The sequence below is a fragment of the Oryctolagus cuniculus genome, chromosome 6, assembly GCF_051225735.1.
Source record: "Oryctolagus cuniculus isolate XC-2025 breed Fujian yellow rabbit chromosome 6, ASM5122573v1, whole genome shotgun sequence".
Classification (NCBI taxonomy): domain Eukaryota; kingdom Metazoa; phylum Chordata; class Mammalia; order Lagomorpha; family Leporidae; genus Oryctolagus; species Oryctolagus cuniculus.
Genome location: NC_142872.1, coordinates 41,327,408 through 41,349,086, shown reverse-complemented (window position 1 = coordinate 41,349,086; position 21,679 = coordinate 41,327,408). Strand labels below are relative to the sequence as shown.

At 41.5% G+C, this 21,679-nt stretch overlaps 1 long non-coding RNA gene across 16 annotated transcripts in view; it reads left to right on the top strand.

The window, feature by feature from the left end:
• Positions 1-21,679, top strand: part of LOC127490701 (uncharacterized) — a 405,434-nt gene that overhangs the window by 84,773 nt on the left and 298,982 nt on the right. For 10 of the 16 annotated variants that reach the window (XR_016235409.1, XR_016235404.1, XR_016235408.1 and 7 more), the window contains one exon: positions 5,688-5,776. This is a non-coding gene — a long non-coding RNA (uncharacterized LOC127490701). Of the gene's footprint in view, positions 1-5,687; positions 5,777-6,450; positions 7,676-21,679 lie in introns of those variants that run through there. The other 6 variants (XR_016235402.1, XR_016235405.1, XR_016235416.1 and 3 more) reach the window with 1 other exon arrangement.

Below are 21,679 nucleotides of genomic sequence, written 5' to 3'. Positions count from 1 at the left end.
TTCTGCCCAATGCACGTATTGTTGCTTTTCTGTCTCTTCAGGTATTAGAAGGAATCACCACGTCTACCTCTTCAGATTCAGGGCAAACTGATTGACTGGGTACCTACTCATGCTGGGAGCTGAGCACTGCATATGTGCAGTCTTTTAAGTACTTCCAACTGCTCCACCGTGTGCCACTCACTGGTGAGGAAGACAGTCCTGAGGTGTTTGTCTGGCACAGCCAGTAGCCCCATCAGAATGCCCATGGCCTGTATTTTCCTATGGAGATGATTTGTATCCCTGGAACTTCCTTAGCATCTAATTTTTTTTTTTTATTTTTTAAAGATTTTATTTATTTATTTGACAGGTAGAGTTTCAGACAGAGGGAGAGACAGAGAGAAAGGTCTTCCTTCCATTGGTTCACTCTCCAAATGGCCACAATGGCCAGAGCTGCGCCGATCCAAAGCCAGGAGCCAGGAGCTTCTCCCAGTCTCCCATGTAGTTGCAGGGGCCCAAGCACTTGTGCCATGCTCAACTGATTTCCCAGGGCATAACAGAGAGCTGGATTGGAAGTGGAGCAGCCAGGACTAGAACCGGCATCCATTTGGGATGCCGGCACCACAGGCGGAGGATTAACCTAGTATGCCACAGCGCTGGCCCCAGCATCTAATTCTTTATTTTACTTTGGGTTGTGCTGAACCTCTGCTCATCCTTTTAAAATAACATTACTCTGTTTCATCCTATTTCTATAATCAGTGTGGAGCTCCTGGGGACAGACAAAACCCATAAAAGTGGCTCATAACATAGGCTTGAACGACTTTGGCCCGTTTCCATCTCTTTGCCCTAATTTCCTAACTGTAAAATGAGCATGATAATAGCACCTAACTCACAGGGTTCTTGTGAAACAAAGCAGGCATAAACAATCAGCCAAAGGCGTGAGCATCTTTAATATTAGCATTTAGTGTCAGTCTTAGTAGTTTCTTAATTTGGAGATTCATAAATCAATTGAATACATTAATTTATTTCACATGGCGTATAATATTCAAAAAATGTGTGATAACCTGTCTCTCATATTTACTTAGGGAAATAATGCGATGGTGAGTTGGCCTTGGTGTGTATGCTCCTCTCTTGGGTACCCATAATCCTGGAAAGTGCCAGGCCCTGGCCTTCAAAGACATGGTTTGTCTATAGCAAAAAACTTTGAGATCCATGTTCTGCTTTAGTGATTGGGGATGATTAATCATAAATGCAGCCTTCCCATTAATTTGCAAGTTGCAGGGAAGGGTGAAAAATTTCACTATCCTTTTTCGGTTAAACCTTGTAGCCCATATTGGAAAGTGAATGATTTTCTGGACCTGCCTGCGTACTTCGACTCCCTGGAACCTGTGGAAGCATTCGCTGCTGCTTTTACCCTTGATTTTTCCTTCTCGCACAGTGATTCAGTAGCTGAGAAGACACTTCAGTGGTGTGACAAGTTTGCATGATTTTATGGCTTTCCTGAGCCCTGGTTTTGGAACGTTGCTGGGGATAGAAAGCAAGGTGGGAAAGTGAGCACTGTGTGGCAGCACCAGCATTGATGCCAGGTAGGCCGCAGCCGGCCAGTGCCTCAAAGGGATTAGTCACTTGTCTTTGACTGACAGAATGGCTCACAGAATTAGACAAGCATGTGTCCAGTTCAGTGAATTGTGAGTCAGTGTATGCAACACAATGTTGTTGCAAGAACACGTTAGGTTTGCTGGCTAGAAATGTTGATAACGTGGCTATAGGCAGCCCAGAGCGAGATATGGGTGTGCTAGCATGGAGAAATGTAGGGAATTCCTGTTCTGTTTCCTTCTCTAGAGTTTTATTTGTTTCTCTACTTAAAACAATGAATGCTTGTGTAAATAAGACATAGACGTTATATCTGTTTTAGTCTATATTATTTTCATTGCCTGGTCTTCTTGCAGCAAGGAAGCTCTTTCCTAGCTCCTATTATTTTTGGTCTCCTTAGAGCTCAAAAATTCACTCCACAATACATATCATTTGGTGGTATTGTAGCACATACATAGAGGGAAAATTTCACCGCAAGAGTAGCTGTCCACACAAATGGGAGAATGCATCAAATTTGTGAAAGCTGTAGCCTTTGGAGTGGGGTAGAAACTCTTGTGACAGTGAAGACTATGAAGACTATGAGCAAATTAGGTAATTCTTTGAGCCTCCCTGTCCCGTGTGTAAAATGGGGAATGTGATGCCTACCTCACAGAGTTAATGTGAAGACTGAAGGAGATACGAAGATTATTTGATGCATATAGCACTATGCCATACATATCGCATAATCTCCCCACTTAAGAGCAGCTGGTGGAAGATGTGCTTTGCCCATCACTGACTAGATGTATTTTTTTTTGTATCCCTCTGAACCTGTAACTGTGTCAGGTGACATTTAATTAGTTCTTCGCTCATCCATTATGACTTAGAGATTCTAATGCTCAATGCCTCACAAATCTTAAAGACATCCTTTAGAAGATGAAAAACCTGCAGAAGAAAGATAATTTGGAAATAATTGAGCCCAACTCAAAATTACTTGAGTTTGATATTCATTTTGCATCAACTATGAGATCTCAAAACTCCTTTTTTAGCTTTGAATCCAGATCATGACTCTCTCTTGGCGGTCTGTTGGGTAGAAATCAGCTTAATTTAATCATGTTGGATAGCTTGGAAGGACAGCAAATAGGTCTCTGGAACTCATATGCTGTGGCAATAAAATTGAGCTTGGCTTGACATTAGAAGACCGTGTTGGAGCAAGATTTCAGATTGTATGATGGCAACATGATTGTATTGAATACAATGTATGAATGAGGAAAAAGTTTCTCAGAGCATGTTGCTAGTTCCTAGTTGAAATCCCTTCTAAATATGACAATGAAAGTAACTTTAAGTCTGAATTTCCTTAATTTTTTAAATATTAGTTTAAATAACTAAAAATATACAGAAGTCAGGAGATGAAAGAGCCTGTGATTTCCTTTCCTTTATCTCAAAGGTAACAGCATTTTCCCTCTTTAACTTTACAAAGCTGCAGGAAGGAAAAGAAGCAGGCTCTCTGCAGAGCAAATTGGCCTCACTTTTCTCTGCCAATGCACATTAATCCCCAGCAGAGGAACTCTGATTTTTCCAGTGGTGTACATTTGCACAGTTGGGTTCATGTGTTGCTCTCAAGTGTGATGGTGCTTACACCAATGCTAATAAAATAAAGCTGGAACTGACATCTTTCTGGAGCCTTACTCTTGAGTTCCTGGAGTTAATTCTAGGAACTTCAGTATGTTGCTAAGGAGGCACAGAGGAACCCTGTGTCCAGGCTCACAAGAGGATTCTTCCATGGGAGCAAACAGCCCTTGAATGTGTCCTTCATTTTAAGATAATCCAGTTCAGCATCACCTGTAAGCTTCAAATTACTTTTTCCCTTAAGCAAGTTAGGGTGGCATTTTTCATTACTTGGAACTATGTTTTTCTAACTGCTAAAGCTGCCATCTATCAGTTGGGTCCTGAGCAAGGCTCTGAGTATTCCTTGGGTAGCAACTGTTGATGCCTGTCCCCATGAAATGGGTGGTTTAGAGAGCAAATGCATTGACTGGGGAAGTACAGTAGTAAGTGTATGTTTTTAAAATATATACTCTAAATATAGTACAGTACTCATTAATAATATATAATGGATTAGAGGAAAGAAAGAAGGCTTCCCCGGAAGTGATGCTTGAACTGAAATCTAGAGAATGAGTAGGAATTAAGTAGGTCCACACAAAGAGAAAAAGAATTACAAAGAGAAGAAACTGCACAGGTAGGAGAAGATGTGATGCACATGCCTTGTGATAGAAGGGAACAGAAACGCAAACAAGGACTGGAAACAGAACAAGGAGGTATTTTGGAGCTGATGCCTGGAGAGAAAAAGGGAAGATCCTACATGGCTTTGGGATAGCTGATGTTTAAGAGTAAAGCCAAGTAATCACGTCTTCATATTATAATCACAAATCTCAGAAGATAAATTTTTCTAACATTGTATATCCCTCCTTGACAAAACTGGGTTCAAGACTCATGCCTCTGACTCTGAGGTGCCCTGTGAAGGAACCTTCTGATATTTAATTGTGTTTGGGCCATTGCAATTGGTCCAGGATCTTAAATGAGTGTGAAAACTGAAAAAATTTTCTTGCAGATACAAACTCAGCATAACAGAATTATTTGATCAATATATGAACTTAGTACATGTTGGGATGGTTATCACTGAGAAAAAAAGAAAATAACAAGCAGTGGTGAGGATGAGGAGAAATTTGGACCATTATGCACTGCTAGTGGGAATAAAATAATGCAGTCACTATGAAAAATGCTAAAGCAGTTCCTCAAAAAACTAACCATAAAATTACTATATGACCCACAATTTCATTTTTTGTGTGTAGCCAAGAGAATAAAGCAAGAGGGACTTGAGTAGATATTGTACATCCATATTTACATCATCATCCACAATAGCCAAATTGTGAAACAGCTCAAACCCATCTACAGATGAATAAATTGTGGAAGTAGATACAGTGAAATGTATCTATTAGTCACATAAAGTAATGGAACTTGAATACATGCTACAACATGGATGGATCTGGAAAACATTAGGTTAAGCAAAATACGCTAGCCACAAAAAGGCAAATATTCTACAAGGCTCCTTACATGATGTTCTGGACATAGTTATTTCATAGGAACAAGAGAAGAATCCTGGTTAGCAGAGGCAGGGAGTCATTAACCAAATGTAAAATTTCGGTTTGGGGTGATGTAAAAATCTGGAGGTGGATAATGGTAATGGTTTCACAATAATGTACTTAATGCCACTGAGTTAAATATTTTTAAATGGTTAAAATTTAAAATTTTATTTTATGTGTATTTTACACTCAATGAAAGATTCATAAAAAGAAGTAATACCTCAATTGCCTCTTTATATTTTAATACAATAAGTTATAGATAGAACACTTGACTATAAAATTCTCATTACTTGATAAAAATGTAAAGAACAGCGATAGCTTTTCTCTCGATAGCTTTTGCACATAGTGAATGCTCTCTCTTTGGGATAGTCACCATTGTGATGAAATGTTTTTGTTGCTGTTGATATTAAATAGAGGCTTGGGGTATAAAAGTAGTCATGAACATACATTATTTTGTGGATTTATCCCACCAGAAAATGCATTTGTGTATAAGGAATGATTTTATATTCCTTCTATTTATCTTTCTGCTAAGTATAGAGATATTTCACAAGGTCTTGGAAAATCAACTTTCTGTTTTCTACAAAGTCTATGAATTACACTGTAACTATAGCATGTGGTTATAGATTTCTATAACCTGGGGTTATCTCTGTAAAAACAACTTAAAAATGCAGTGGTATATTTCAGGGTCAGAAGTATGTTTTCATTTTCAATTACTTTAGATAGCCACATTTATCTTAAACTTGAGTTTTTTCTTGTGTGCTTTATTTTGAGATTCCCCAATCTTGATTTCCTATCCTTGAGAATCAGACTCTGCAGAAGAAAGACCAATAGGAGCAGGGAAATCTATGTGTTTTATTGCTGGGCAAATCATCTACCTCCAGCTGGTCTGCCCTCAGAATGGACCCAAACTTTGGGCCATCTGTACAATTCTAGAAGGCAGTGGTCATGTGTTGTTTTGCTCCTGAGAAATGTCTCCTGTGGTTCACCTGTTTATAATAGGCTGTGGCCTCCAAGCCAGTCAGCAGACGAGCAGCCCTGGGGGAATCCAACCTAATCTCCAGGCACCCTGTGGACTGTGACTCTTGCAAGTAAGTGTGGTAAATCCTGTGACTATAATTGGATGAGCATGTATCAGAACTCGTTACTCACTTCCTTTGTTATGATCATATTTATAGCCCAGTCTATATTCCTGTATTACATTATATTACATTGACTATAATGTTAAATAAAAATATTTTATCTCAAAAAATTTTAAAGAAAAAATGGAAAGAAAACAAGGAGAAGGAAGGAAAAAAGGGAGAAGGAGAGGCAAAGGAAGGGTAGGAATATCATATTCCTAGAATTGCTTCTGTAAACTAAATTTGTGACACTAACATGAGAAAAACCCTAAGAATCATTAAACTGACTTTTCAAAAATGGATCATTTATTTGTTTGGGAAATGAGGTTGGGAGATGGGTAGACAGAGAAGAAATGGGAGCTTCTATCTGTGCATTCACTTCATAAATGAGCTGCAACAAACTGTACTGTGAGCCAGGAACTCAGTCCAGGTCTCCTATGTGGGTGACAGGAACCTGTTGCTTCAGCCATTGTTACTGCCTCCCAGGGTCTGCAAATAGCAAGAACTTGATATCAACTGCTAGAACCCACCTTAAAACACATACCCAACTATGGGGTGCAGGAGTCTTAACTGTGATCTTAACCACTAAGCAAATGCGTACTCCTATGTTTATTCTTTTTTTTTTTTTTTTTTTTTTTTGACAGAGTGGACAGTGAGAGAGAGACAAAGGTCTTCCTTTGCCGTTGGTTCACCCTCCAATGGCCGCCACGGCTGGCGGGCTGCGGCCGGCGCACCGCACTGATCCGAAGGCAGGAGCCAGGTGCTTCTCCTGGTCTCCCATGGGGTGCAGGGCTCAAGTACTTGGGCCATCCTCCACTGCACTCCCTGACTACAGCAGAGAGCTGGCCTGGAAGAGGGGCAACCGGGACAGAATCCGGCACCCCGACCAGGACTAGAACCCGGTGTGCCGGCGCCGCTAGGTGGAGGATTAGCCTAGTGAGCTGCGGCGCCGACCCTATGTTTATTCTTAATGTAACTTTCAGCTTTTATGAAAACTATTAATTTTGCTTATTTTTCATGTAAACCATTAATTTGATCTTATTTGCTGCTGATTTACTGTTACTGCATGCTATTCTTAGGGGAAAATAGGAAAATTTTACTTTGTTTTCTAGATAAAAAGATGGGGTATCGTAAAAGACGGTCTGTGCTTTCTAACCAACCCCTTAACACTCCGTCCTCGGCTTTATGTGCTTGGCTTCTTCCATCATTCATTACTTTTCCTAAAACCCAGCACATTAGGAGGTTGAAATGTACATTTTGAATCAGAAAAAAAAAATAGACCTAGGAAAGCACTTCCAAAGTCTAATATTTCCCTTTGGGGGGCATTCTACCTCTGTAAGCTAGTTAAATGTCTTGTGATTTTTATATCTAGACAAAAATAGGATGTTTTAACCAAGTACATCATATTCCTTTCTCCTACCCCTCCTTGCCTTAATAATAGTTACACCCATTAAAGTTTCTAGGGATATCCATCTGATAATAAACATCTAGGGTAATGAAAGTCTTATGTAACCTCCCAGAGGAAGCCATATCATTTTAAAGTTTTGAATTTAAGTATTCATTTGTTTTCAGGAAAACTGTTTCTCAAATCTCTGCAAATCTCTCAAATTGTATTCAGCAGCAAAAAGTGTTCTTGCTCCCAAGTGATGGACTGTTATATAACAGTAGTGTGGCCACAAGTTGAGAGATAGTTGAACAAGTACTTGAGTATACATTATCGTTGAAAGCCTGGCATACCATTATTTGAAGGTCTTTAAACATCAGCCCTCCCACTGTACAGTCAATGTGTTGAGTCTCAGAGAAATTAAGGGGCTTGCTTCAGATTCTACTGGTGGTAGAAATAAAGTTGGGATCACAGATCCATCTGTTCTGAGTCCTAGGCCACTGTGAGTTTATTTTTCTTGATTATAAAAACAACATGCTCATTGTCAAAAATACAGAGAAAATAAGAAATACTAAAAATGAAAATTAGAAATACATCGACTCTCACCAACCAGTTAACCGCTGTGGACACTTGGGCATATATCCTTCCAGGTTTATGTGTGTGGATGTGCATGTACAGTTATGTGTGTGTGTGTGTGAGCTGGAATTGTATTCCATTGCAACTGAATGGGAACAGATGTATGTCAATGAAAAAAGAGTTAACTCATTGTGCATATATTGTAATTCAAGTCTCCTTATATCTATTAAGAATGAAGAAACAAGCTGGCACTGCAGCTCACTAGGCTAATCCTCCGCCTTGCAGCGCCGGCACACCGGGTTCTAGTCCCGGTCGGGACACCGGATTCTGTCCCAGTTGCCCCTCTTCCAGGCCAGCTCTCTGCTGTGGCCTGGGAAGGCAGTGGAGGATGGCCCAAGTGCTTGGGCCCTGCACCCGCATGGGAGACCAGGAGAAGCACCTGGCTCCTGCCATCGCATCAACGCGGTGCGCCGGCCACAGCGTACCAGCTGCAGCGGCCATTGGAGTGTGAACCAACAGCAAAGGAAGACCTTTCTCTCTGTCTTTCTCTCTCACTGTCCACTCTGCCTGTCAAAAAAAAAAAAAAAAAAAAAAAAAAAAAAGAATGAAGAAACCCCACAAGAATGGCCAGCAGTGATTCATCCCATATTTAGACCCTTCTAATTTCAAATAACTTAGTCCTGAGACCTCAAAAATAGAGGGAGAAAATATCCAACCTTCAGAGTCAGCAAATTTAACATGAATTAGAAAGGTAGACCTGATTTACTTGACCTTGAGTTTCCCTTCCTCTCACCGTGGAACTCGTATGTGGAAGAAATTATCTAACTCCAGACATGAGCATAGTACAAAATCTTCCCTCAAGGACCTTCCAGTCCAGCATCAAATACAGAAGATTAAGTACAAAGTGACAACCTTGCCTTGGTGGGAATGAGTGTAAAGTCCCATGAGGGAGCTCTGAGGGCTTCCTTGCCCAGCTTGGAGAATGAGTGGACATTTCCTGGAGGACAGGTCTTCTCAACTAAGCTGGGCGAGAGTTAGGTAGGACTTAAAGAGGATTGAGTTCCTGGCTCACAGCTTTGGCTCAGTTCAGTCCAGGTTGTTGCAGCACATTTATGAAGTGAATGCGCAGATAGAAGCTCTCATTTCTGTTCTGTCTCCCCACCCACCATCCCCACGCAGGCCGGAAAGAGGTTACTCAACTGCAGGAAATAACTTGGGTTACAGGCATTCAGGGAGATGGATGCTGGACAGTGCTTTTTATTTCATTTATTTACTATAACATTTGCGAGGAGGGAGAGGCAGACAGACACCATCTTTTGGTTCATTTCCAACGTTCCCTGGATGGAGGGCCATGCTGGGGTTGGGCTAGAGCAGGGAACCCAAGCGCTGGGGAAGGAAAAAGTAGAGAACCCAATTCAAGTCTTTTACATGAGTGTCAGCGACCCAGTTACTGGATCCATCACCATCACTTCCCAGGGTCTACACTGCCAGGAAGTTGGAGTCAGAAGCTAATGCTGGCACTGAAACTCAAACTGGTTCCTAAAACTGTTTTCTTAAAACACTTGAGTGCTGCCTCCCAAGTTTGCATCTCTTACCAAGGAACTCTTCCTGGAACTCAAGGCCTATATGTAAGTTCACTTTCTTAACATTCATCTCCACATAAAAATCTAGTGGAAACCTTGAATTAAGCAATCAAAAAGGAGGGCTCTTAATTTTTCTGTTGCAACCTTGATTCTCTCTGCCTCAATAAAGGGCATAATAATCCACTCAGTTGCTCTATGTTACTGCCTGGAATTCCATTGTTATTCTTCATCCCCTTCCATTCTACATCCATCAAATGATCAAGTTCTTTTAGCATAACCTATAAATTATCTCTAGTGTCTGTCCACCTAACTTTTTCTCTGTGACTGATTTCTAGTTCAGATCTCTATAATCTTTTCCAAGATTATTTAATAATTGTCTCATAAACTTCCATCTCTGATTACACTCCTGGCCCTAACCCAAGACTATTCCCTACTCATCTGTCAGAATAGCATGCCATTCCCATTCTTAATCAGTGTTTCAATGAATTTGGAATTATTCTCAATTTCTGTATTATCTCTTTCCATGTCTTAGATTCGGTTAATTCCTACCTTCCTCTAGATCTGATCTTGTCATATAACACTACTCCCTTACTTTATTGGTCTCAGTCCTCTCTGGCCTTCTTTCTACTTTTAAAAAAATATTTATTTATTTGAAAGGCAAAGTTAGAGAGAGGGGTCTTCCATCTGCTGATTTATTCCCCAGATGGCTGCAATGACCTTTGATGCACCAATCAGGAGCCAGGAGCTTCCTCCAGGTCTCCCACATGGGTACAGGGGCCTGAGGACTTGGGCCATCTTCTACTGTTTTGCCAGGCCATAGCCAGGAGCTGGATCGAAAGTGGAGCAGCCGAGTCCTGAACCGGCACCCATATGGGATGCCAGCACTGCAGGCAGCAGCTTTACCTGCTACACCACAGTTCCGGCCCCTTCTTCCTGCTTTTGAGATATAGCTAAGTTTAACCCTATCTCACGACCTCTGGAGTTGCTGCCTCTTCAGTCTAAGATGTTTTTCTCACAAACCTTGCCATGGAGAACTCCTAATCAGTGTTGTTGATTCATGAATACCATTCTTCAGAGCAGGCTTTTCTTCCTTCACAGGCTCAGGTGTGCCGTTAGCTGTGTTAGTCACTTTCTGGATTCTTCATCTAATAAAATTTTCTACTGCCACAGTAGAAACTTTATCTCTGTGTCCATATTATAAAAATATTTGGGGGCTAGAGCTGTGGTATAGCAGGTTAAGACACCACCTGTGAACCTGGCAACCCATATGGACACCAGTTTGAGATCCATTTTGCTCCACTTCTGACCTAGCTCCCTACTAATGGCCTGAACAAGCAGTGGAGGATGGCCCGAGTTTTTTGGTCCCTGTACCCTCATGTGACACTTGGCAGAGTTCCAGGCTGCTGGTTTCAGCTTGACCCAACTCTTGCCATGGTGGCTATCTAGGGAGTACACCAGCAGATGGAGGGTCTCTCTGTCTCTCTGTCTCTGTCTCTCTGTCTCTGTCTCTCTCTCTGTCTCTCTCTCTAGCTCTCACTTCCAGATGAATAAATCTTTAGAAAACATTTGGGGGCTGGCGCCGCGGCTCACTAGGCTAATCCTCCTTGCAGCGCCGGCACACCAGATTCTAATCCTGGTCGGGGCGCCGGATTCTGTCCCGGTTGCCCCTCTTCCAGGCCAGCTCTCTGCTGTGGCCTGGGAAGGCAGTGGAGGATGGCCCAAGTGCTTGGGCCCTGCACCCGCATGGGAGACCAGAAGTACCTGGCTCCTGCCATCAGATCAGCGTGGTGCGCCAGCCGTATCGCACCGGCCGCGGCGGCCATTGGAGGGTGAACCAACGGCAGGGGAAGACCTTTCTCTCTGTGTCTCTCTCTCACTGTCCACTCTGCCTGTCAAAAAAATTTTTTTTGGGAAGGCTCAGTTTAACTCTGACCCTACTGGGCCTTATTGCTGATACCTACTTCAGTAATTTTTCCCAGAGTAGCTTAGTCTTGGAGCAATGTTTGTATCTACTTCTGTCTGTGCATGTCCAGCCGTCAAAGGTTTGCTATGTGGAAACACTTGTTTGTGGATACTGAACCATGGGCAAGCTCAGTCTCCCTTTCCAGATCAGTCACACGTTCTGCTAGCCGATCTTAGCACTTCTTGTTCTTTGACTAATTTCAACAGCTACAGCAGACTTTGACCTCTTAGCGCAGGTCCCCATTCAGTCCTCATTCCGTTCACTGTCTAATGATTGTCAGGAAGATGAAGCCCTCAGAAGTGTGCGGTCTTCCCCTCTCCCTTCAGACTTATCTGCACCTCTACCCTTTCACACTTCCCTCCTGCCAGTCTTGAAGAAGGAGGCATCCTTATGCTGCAATCCCTTCTTGTACATTTCAGCTCTTTATCCCCAATTTCTACATATTCTTCAAGAACGTTGAGTCACTGTTCTCCCATTTCTGCCCGTTAACATGCATCAAGTCCCCCTGTCGAGTGGGAACTTTAAATGTGTTAGCTCCTTTAACCTCTGCATTGACTCTAAGACAGCACTACCCTGACTATTCCCATTTTGCTGTTAGGGCCAAAGCCATACAGCTTTGGTTCAAACGGAGCCAAGTTCAAACCTACATCTGATTGACTTTAAAGTTTACTTTACTACGAGTACTGGCACACTTAAGAAGTGAAATTACTCTACAAGTAAGCCCCCAAACTTATTAGTCCTTTTAATGAATTTGTCTGTATCTACTGCCTAAATAAGTAATTGTATTAGTAGATGCAGCTCATATGATTGTTTCCATAGGGAGGAGAGAAGAATCTATGTATACCACACTTTCCTTTTTCTTCTTCTTGGGCTGCCTGGTACTAACTGATTTTTAAAATAGCAATGTAACCACCTACAGAGTAACTTTGGCTTACAAATTGTCTTAGTGCACACGAGTGCTGTTACTCTTTTCCCTGGTTTTTGGAGGTTTGCTTTCATTTAGGCTTAAAATAATGGATGGGTACAATTTGTAAGCACAACACAAGTGACTAAATTTGAAATGGGAAATGTGTTTTCATACACATTTTCTTTTCAGTCTGTTTCCGTGGAGATGGAAGAATATTTGGCACCTGAAGCTGCACTTGCAGCAGAGAGCTCTCTTTTAAAATACGGGGAATTATGGAATGTTACAAAGGGAAGGGATGCAGTTGGGAGCTGTAAATAATGAATGCAGGTCTCACTCTACTCTGGACGGCTTTGTAGGGGAGATGTTGTGTGATAAGTTGTGAATCGTAGTTTATTTGGCACAGGGGTGGTGCTAATTTCTAAGCCTAATTTTCCTTCATTTATAAAAAGTGGGCAGTAATAGTGCTCACCCCAGAAGTTGGTAGTTTTGTACATGAGTCATCCATTATAGTGCCTGGGCTATGTGTGCTCACACTGTGTCAGCTGCTGCCTCTCATCCACCCTCCTCCTCTTCCTCACCTTCTCCCTCCTCCTCAACCCCATTCTTCTTCTGTGTTACTGCTGGACATCGAGTGGTGCAACTTTTGAAGCCTTGAAGATTTCCATACTATTTTCTCAATGCATAAAAGGTTATTTTTTTATTTCAGAAATAAGTAAATATTTTTTCTTTTCTAGGTCCTGATACCATTTTTCTTCTTCATTTTCAAACAAAACTTAGTTCTGATATTTTCATGAATATCCAGGTCATTATTTTCTCCTATTATTCTCATAAGGACCTAGGTGTTTTCTAGAGTTTACTCACTGAGCACTGGATGGATGGATGGATAGATATAGATAGGTATATGTACTTATTATTTATTTCACATGAAAAAGCTAGGGTCAACATTCTCAGTTTTTCAGCTAAATATTTATTAAGAGGATAAGGAAATTATTCAAAGTCCTAGGATTTAAAAGACGTATAGACGGCCGGCGCCACGGCTCACGTGGCTAATCCTCCACCTGCGGCGCCGGCACCCCGGGTTCTAGACCCAGTTGGGGTGCTGGATTCTGTCCCGGTTGCTCCTCTTCCAGTTCAGCTCTCTGCTGTGGCCCAGGAAGGCAGTGGAGGACGGCCTAAGTCCTCGGGCCCTGTACCTGCACGGGAGACCAGGAGGAAGCACCTGGCTCCTGGCTTCGGATCAGCACAGCGTGCCGGCCCTAGCAGCCATTTTGTGGGTGAACCAACAGAAGGAAGACCTTTCTCTCTCTCTCTCTCTCTCTCTCTCTCTCTCTCTCTTTCTGTCTGTCTAACTCTGCCTGTTTAAAAAATAAAAAAACACATAGCCAAGATTTGAAATTTAGTTTAACTCTAAGCACAAGATGTACCCACTGGGCCATGAGGCCAATAGTGGTCAATAATACTAAATTTTGTGTCGTCATTCTATTGATACAGTTCCTTGTTTTATCACATAGATTACAAATCCTTTTGTGGTTTGGGTGCAGGAGAAGAGTCAATAGAGTGCACCTAAGCTTAACATGGCTACTGTGCCCTTACCCAGAGAAGCCCATTAGAACTTGAGAAAACCTGTCATCGCTTGACTTTTAATTCCCAAATCATGCAAATGGGAAAGTGGTTCCTAGATTCTGCCTGTCATGTGGAAAGACTGTTCGATAGCAGCTGTCTCCCTTGACATGAAATTCAGTGCTAATAATGCATTCCAAGTTGTCCAAATCCTAAGTTCATGTAAGTGATTCCAGTAAACAGGAAGTCTCTCATCAGTGCAAGGGTGCCATGCTTTTTGTATAAATATATTGATTATTCCTTCCTCATGAGGTAGAGCATCTTTTAGGGCAACTCTAGTTACTCCCTGTTCATTAAAAAAAAAAAAAAACTGTTGTATTTGGTAATCCATTTTATCTATGCCACCCTGAATTTATATCACAGACGTGCATTTTATGGTCTCTGCATCTTGCTCTTGTATCATCTAACTACAAAGAGAGCATCATTTCTGTATGTTATAATTTTACTCCTATATGAGGTAGATCATCACTTTGGAAAGGTGGAACTAACTTTTGATTTTTGAAATGTTAGTGTATTCCCTTGTTATTCATTATATCTATACCAGCCTTGGATTTATTTCACAGGACTTATATTTGATGATCTCTACATCTTGCTCCTGATCTATCATCTCCGTCTGCAAGGAGGACATCATCTTTCTCTGTTGAAATTTTATGTATCATTCAGACTTCACTCAGAAGGCAGCTTGAGCATACAACCTTGGTTATGCTTTCATTTGACCCTGACCTCTACCACTTCCCCACCAAAGACAAAGTAATGGGGAAAAAAATGCATGTGCTCCCAAACAGCCACACCATTTTAGCCTTGCCCTCCTCTGAGAATTCTTGATACCTTATGGTATATTTTTCTCCATGTCTATTGCCGCAGCTCTAGCAAAACATCAATTATTATGTTAGGATGCTTTGAGTTTTTAAGAAATAGAGTGGCCAAATAAAATTGATATATACAGTAAAACATTTTCAATCTCATTTAGTAGAACTTCTAAAAAATGATTCATTTGAAGGGCAGAGTGAGAGAAGGAGAGTGAGAGACACAGTGAGAGATCTCGGAGCTGCTGATTCACTCCTCCAAGTGGTGGCCGTAGCTGGGACTGGGCCAAGCTGAAGCCAGGAGCTGGAGAGTCCATCCATGTCTCCCCGTGGGTGGCAGGTGAGCTGGATTGAAAGTGAAGTGACTGGGACTTGAATCAGTAATTGCAGGCCCTTGATGTAATAGAGTTTTTGAGGTAACAGAGTTCCTATGTTACTTAATCCAACTGCTCTACAATGTTGAACCTGTTTCATTTTGCTTTCTTGGTTTCCTTCTCTCTGACCAAAGATAGTTACCACAACTACAAATAACCCCTCCTTAGAGGTCATTTTTTGAAATGATTATTTATTTGAAAAGCGGACAGAGAATGTGCCAGAGGGAGAACCCGCACTTGCACAAACACTATTGGATCTGCTTGTTCATTTCCCAAATGGCTGCGATGGCCAGGGCTGGGTCAGGCTGAAGCCAGCAGTGTGGGTAGGAGGGACACAAGTGCTTAGGACATCCTCAGCTGCTTTCCTAGGTACATTAGCAGGGAACTGGATTAGAAGCAGGGCAGCCAAGATTCCAACAGGCACTCAGAGGTTGCTGGCTTTGCAAGCAGTGGCTTAATGTGCTACACCACAACGCTGGCCCCTAGAGGTCAATTTGAAGAGCTTAGGACAGAAGCACATCTCTTGTCTGTATAAATGTGTGTTTTATACAGGAAGAAACTCTCTTCCAAATGTTAATCCATAGATTCCCTCTAAAATCTCATTAGCAAGAACTGATTCATATGCCTGCCCCAAACTAATTGCTAGTAAAGTGGAATGATGAGATCATCACCCAGTGGTGTAGAGCAATCAGAGTTTAAGCCAATCAACATGCACCCTCTAGGGCTGAGGGAGGGGGCACATTTCTGTTGAGCACATTGCCATCTGCCTGACTGCTGGATAAAATTGGAGTTCTATTAGCAATCAAGGAGGAAATGGTTCCATTACACAGAGTCAAGAATATTTGACTATATTGAATCTATATTCAGAAGGTGAAATAATATTTGCTACAGCTTTAACTTTGCTGTCTCTGCATTTTTTACAATGGCTGGTAAGATCTCAATTAGGCAGAATTGTTTTTTGGTCAGAACTCATTATTTTGTTCAACAAATATTTATTAAATATCTATTTGATAAACACTGTTCTAAGGGGTAGATAAATAGCTGTGATTGAAACAATATAGAATCCTTACTATAAAAATAATAATTGAAGTTACTCTGTGACAGTTAGAATGGTGAAGCTGCACAATCTTCAGATGTCCTTAAAGGATAGCTTTATTACAATCATCATTTTCTGATAAAGAAACAGTGAAAAATAAGAATCTTGACAAAGGTAAAATTCAAGCCAAATTTAAATCCATTGGAAATTGTGTGTGTGTGTGTGTGTGTGTGTGTATTCACAGCTGTGTCTATGTGAGAGCAACAGTGAGATGAGGGACTTACTGGAATAGTGATTTCTCTGACTTTGTTCTCATTTGAAGGGCATTTTTTATTATGTTCTCTTGGCATTTCTTAAACTCCATGAAAGCCTCTTTTATCATAAGTTCAGGATTTAAGGGAAAAATCTGCTAGATGGCATTTTCCTTGGCAATTCTCTGTTCATATGCTATGACTACAGTATCTGAATAGTAAGCTCTGAGTTTTAAGGAACACAATTGTGGACCATGAGAATGATACAGTAATAACTGTAGTTGCTCCTAGATATAAGCTACCTTGTATTTACACCAATAATCAATACCATAAAACAAATAACATGATATGATGAAAATGAAGATGTAGAAGGTATACATAATTTTGCCTATATAACATTTTAAAAAATAAGTTACCTATGTAAAAAATGTGAAATTTTACATAGCGTTGAAAACAGGGAGTTTGGCACACGAATGGTGCAGCTTGCAGGTGATACAAGTCCCACAGGACAACAATGGGCAGGACCTAAATAGTGCTCCTTTCCTTGAATGGCACACGGGCTCTCCAGCTTACCATGATGGCAAACATTCTTAAAACTGATGACTTTACTCCTTGTAGACTGCTGTGTTAGGTACCATCTGCTGCAGACAGTAATACCACAGTTTTAGTGACTTGCAATAATGAGCTTTTATTCTGCTCACGTTGCATTAGGTCAGTGGCTCAAGTGGACCTTTTCCAGACAGGGCTGATCTTCAGAGGTACATGAACTGAATAGTCACAAAGGGTCTTGTGTTTGGTATTTGTTTGATGTTCCACTGTTATTATTTAAAATGCTTAATTTTTAAAATTTTTGTTTTATTTTTTAAAAAAGTAGAGTGGCAGGAGAGGGTGAGGAATGAGAAGAGGGGCAGGGAGAAAGATAGATCTTGCATCCCTTGGTTCACTACCACTAATACCTGCAACAGCCAGGGCTGGGTCACTCCAAAGGCAGGAGCTCAGAACTCTGAGTCTCCCACATGGGTGGCAGGAACTGAAGAACTTGAACCACCAAGGCTGCTTCCCAGGATTAATATTAAGAGGGAGTTTTTTCAGATGCAGGAGGAGACTCAATGCCAAGCACTTCATTAGGGGATGTGGGCATCCCAAGTGACATTTTAACCTGCAATGCCACAATCAGTGTCTCAAATCCTTAATACACAGTTAATGCTGGGGCATGCTGTACTCAGGGTGGAGGGCAGAACCTGCTACAACTGGGCTAAGACCACAGGATGTATCTTAAAGGCTCCCCAAGGAACTTGCACAGGGCCACTTTTCCCAAGTCAGAGAAAACACCCACCCAAAGTCATAGTTTTGGGCAAGTATGCTTCATCTCACCCTTGAGGCAATGGAAACTTCGATTTCTGCTACTTCCATTTCTGATACCTTGTGGGAAGTGAATGTCATAGGCTCCATTGGAAAGAGTAGCCTATTGGTAATGTCATCAGATGTGTAAAATTGCATTAAATGACAAGCAATCAGCTTATGAAAAGTTAATAGTTTAGTCTTAAAAGGTGCAAAACCAAAATGTGCCAGTTATATTTTTGTAACATATTTTCCCTTGTTCAAATTAAAGAGCAATTTGTGTCTTATTCAAAATGTGCCTTGAGTCATTTTACTGTGTTTAAGTATTAATTTGTCTTCATCATGGGTGTAGTTTTTTTCCACTTGGTTTTTCAAGCAAAGATGATAAAATTAAATAAATCAACAGACTATTTAGCCTTAATATTAATTTTTGCTCCTTAATTAATTCAGTATTTTATTCTCTGGTGACATACAGAAGCCTCAGTCATGACATAGAACCCATCTGCAATTTCAGAATCTAATTTCAGGCTTCATTATAATGATCAAGATGAGTATTCTGGTTTTATGAATCTTTTTAAAATGAATATATGGAGACTTCTTTAAAATTCTGCACTAGTTACATAAGAATTCTCTTTGAGCATCTATGGAACTCCCTGTGTTACTGAAAAATCTATAGTTTACAAATGAGACAGATTTCTGAATCTGAATGGAGGTTGCAGAGTTGGAAGGCACAAAGCCCAGACTTCCAGATTGATTCCAGGGCATGTCTAAAGCATCACTTTTTTGATCACAGAGAAAGATTGATACTGATGGGGCTGAGGTTGGTGAAGTAAGTGACAGAACAGTAGTCAGGTTGTTGAGTCAAAATACCTGGTCAAGAATTTGGCATAATAATTAAAACTTAGTTAGTTCATTCACTTCCCATATAAAAGCACCTGGGGTCAAGTCCTGTCTCAAATCCACTTTTCATTTTCCTTCTTACTCTCGTTCTCTTGCCTACTCTTTCTCCCCCTCCCTCTCTCCCGCTCTCAAATAAAATGAAAATAAGTGGAAAACAATTTTAAAAATAACTTTAACAGAATATAATTACAACTTCAATATTAAATTCCCAAAACAAGTTTGCTTCTTACAGAAGTAATGATTACCTTGACCACCTTAACTGGTGTCATATCATCTGGTTTCCAAAGGATGTGTCCATCTACCCTCTCATGTGCTCAGTACAATAGCAAGCTACCTTAAGAAACTGCAAAATTAGTATTATTTCTATTTGACCAGTAAGAAAATGAAAATTCAGAGATCACATAGAAGGCAAGGGTCAAAAAAGAAGAAAGATTTCCTGAACATTGGTCATAGCTTTGGTTCTCTGAGGATCTTGGCTGTCAGGTAGGAACTATGGAATTGTATCCATGAATAATCTGTATGTAGATAATTCGTCTAAGTGTGCAAGCTTCAGATTTATAGACTCTTGAGTTGGACTCTTGTGTAGGCTGCTGTAACAAAACGCTACACACTGGGTGGCTTTTATAGTTCTCAAAGTTGGATAGCCTGAGAACTCAAGAGCAGAGTGCCAATTAATAGGATTCCTGACATGGGGCCTTTTCCTAATTTGTTGAAAGCTGCTTTATCCCCATGTGGTAGGGACAGAGGGGAACCAAGCTTCTTGATTTCTTATAATGGCATTAATCTCCTCATGATAGCTTGTTTTCAAAATAACCTCAGCTAAGCCTAATGACTTCCCAAAGACGCCCTCTCCATATACTATCACACCAGGAGCTAGAGCATTAACGTAGAAATTGGTGGCATCACACACTGTCGATAACAATTCCTAATGCCACTCACTAGCTGGTATACCTGAGTAAATTCCATGAACATGAATTACCTCAATTAGTCATATGGGAATAACAGTGCATGCTTAGAAGAAGTGTTAAATTAAACAAGGAATGTATAGCTCTGAGCCTGGGTCCTGGATGGCTATTAATGAAGATCCCTGGAGTCCCCTTCCTCCACTGTTTTGAATAGGTTGACAAACAAAAAAGAGAGACCATAGCATCATCTAATTTACTGATAGAGGCTAAGTTAGAGAATGAGGTCTTAGGTTTGGTCACCAAGTAGGCTTGCAGAAGCAGTCTTTCCAGTGTTGGCTGTGATTGTTCAAATCTCCCTTAAAGGGAGCTTGCTGTTAATACAGAGGATGTGGAGGAGCAAGTCAAGTTTGGAGCTCCCTAAATAGAGAAGGAAGAATGGGATATTATTGATTACTCTAGCATGGTTTAACAGAAAAACTTCTCCACTACTCCAAGGACAAAGTCAGTAAAGGAATGGAGATAGTCTAGAGGATGTACTATATCATATAGCTGCTTTTTAAAGAAATAATATCAGGACTCAAGAAAGACTCAGTGCTGACATACATTCTCACAGCATTGCTATTATTGAAATTCAAGTAGGAGATTAAAGAAGGTATTGAAACATCCACGACTAAATGTCACTAGCGTTATCCAAAGCACAAATCCTCTTTTGGTTAACAGTATCCTGTGATGCTGCTGTCTCCTATCCACTGATTCACTCTCTACATGTCTTCCACAGCCAGGGCTGTACCTGGAGTCTAAAACTGCCTTTGGGTCTCTCACGCAGGTAGCTAAAGTACCCAAGGCATCACATGCCTCTCAAGGACTGCTTCAGTAGGAATTTGTAATTGAGAACAGAGCCAGGAATCAAACTCAGGCACCCTGATATAGAAGTCTGGAGTATTTTTTAAAAATATTTATTAGAGCGAGTGAGGGAAAGAGGTATTCCATCCATTGGTCCATTCCCAAATAGCCACAATGGCCATAGCTGTGCCCATCAGATGCCAGGATCCAAGAGCCTCTTTGGGGTCTCCCATATGTGTGCAGGGACACAAGTACCTGGACCATCTTCCATTGCTTTCCCAGGCTGTCAGCAGGGAGCTGGATGGGAAGTGGAAAACCTGGGACTGAAATTGGCATATGTATGGGATGCTGGTACCACAGGCAGAGGCTTAGCCTACTTTACCACAGCCCTGGACCCTCAGGTAGAGTCTTGACCGTAGCACCAAAGGCTTGCCTCAAGGCTAACTTTTAGATTGAGTTAAAAACATCTTGATGAATGTCTCTTTTTTCACAAAAAATGTATATATGAATATGTATACAATGTCTGCATATGAAGTAAATGTGGCAAAAAGTTAAAAATTGTTAAAATTTAATACTAAATAAACATGTAAGGAAAAATTAAATATGAAACAAATGAAAAGCAACTTGCTCTCAGGAAAGGGTTTAAGATAAAGAGGCTAAATTTCCTTCGTGAGTAATCACTAGCAAACTGGATTCCTTTAGAAGTAAAAATGTTTTCTAGACTGAGCCGCGGAAGCCGAGCCGCGGGACTGAGCTGCGCAAGCTGCAGGGTCTGCGCGCAAGTGCTCGAAGGGGAGTGCAACAGCGGGGAGACTTGGGACGTCCAGGGCTCTGAGTCCACACATCGGCGCTGGAAGGGGAGCAGACCTGCGTGGAGAGCGTGGGAGCCCACAGTTCGGGACACCAGCGGCAGACTCAACACACCAGCGCTGGAACGCGAGGTGAGCCGAACCTCAATAACCCGAGACACCGGCAGGCAAGCGGAGAGAGGAGACTAGAGGGAACGACCCCCCCGGGGGGGGGGGACTTCACCAAGCTAACTGGAAGAGAGAGAGAGGGAAAAAAAAAAAAAGGTGACTGGTACGGACACGGGTTTCTCTCTCTCCGCTCACCTCTCAAGGGCGAGCAAGACAAAGAGCAGGCGCCATCTTGGACATACGTCATAAGCAGAGTGACCTCAGGTCTGCACCGGCCCTGAGCCTAGCAGTAAAACCTGACTCTGGGTGGGGCGAATTAACAGGAGATTAGGACCTAGTAAATTTGTGGTGCTACTGAACTGAGACTGTGAAAAAAGAGACGGTGGGGGAGAGAACTCACGGAATTCACGTGAGCACTCTCCAGAGACGCTACAATTCCGTAACTTTGGCAACCCAGTGGGAGACTG